This window comes from Rhincodon typus, chromosome 48 (genome assembly GCF_021869965.1).
Source record: "Rhincodon typus isolate 14 chromosome 48, sRhiTyp1.1, whole genome shotgun sequence".
NCBI classification, from domain to species: Eukaryota; Metazoa; Chordata; class Chondrichthyes; order Orectolobiformes; family Rhincodontidae; genus Rhincodon; species Rhincodon typus.
Window position 1 is genome coordinate 5,159,403 of NC_063379.1, and position 906 is coordinate 5,160,308.

A 906-nucleotide genomic window follows, 5' to 3' on the forward strand; every position below is an offset into this window, starting at 1 on the left:
CAGAGAGAGGGACAGACAGAGTGACACAGTGAGAAACAGAGAGAGAGAGTGAGAAGCAGAGAGAGAGAGGCAGAGAGAGGGACAGACAGAGTGACACAATGAGGAAACAGAGAGAGTGAAACAGAGAGTGGGAGAGGCAGAGAAAAGGAGAGACAGAGTGATAAAGTGAGAAACAGAGAGAGAGAGAGAGAAAGTGGGATAGAGAAAGGGAGAGATAGAGAGGAGTGTGTGTGCGTGTGTGTGTGTGTGTGTGTGTTAAGATCCCTCCAGATTGAGTGCAGGAACAGAGTGGGGGAGAGGTGGGGTCAGTGTTTAAGCATGAAAACACATCACGAACAGCCTCAGGTAGCTGTGAGCACACGTGGAACCCTGGGCCTGGCCAGAACCACAAGCTGCAGAAGCACACAATGTAACGGTGAGCTGTTATCTAACCCTGCTCCAACCTCCAGTCAATGTTGCAGCTCATCCTTCACATCCCCAGCTCCAGGAATGTCATCCTGTGAGCCTGCACCCATCGTCCTGATCGAATCCTACCTCAAACCTCATCTGGGGGTTCGAGGGTTGAGGCCTGTGTGAGAGATGTGTGCTCAGTATTGAGGCTATATACCCCAATCGAATACTTTCACTCATGATGTTCCTAAATTGGTATGAATTGAGAATGGGCTCGTTGACCTTTCCATCTCTTCCAATTCCCTTCCAGTCCCTAACCCCCTCGACTGACCCTGTCTTCCCCCATACCCTCAGGCAGCATCTTCCAGTCCTTAACCCCCTCGAAAGACTCTGCCCCCCGCAACACCCTCAGGCAGCACCTTCCAGACACTACCCCCTCGATAGACTCTGCCCCCCGCAACACCCTCAGGCAGCACCTTCCAGACCCTACCCCCTCGATAGACCCTGCCTCCCCCC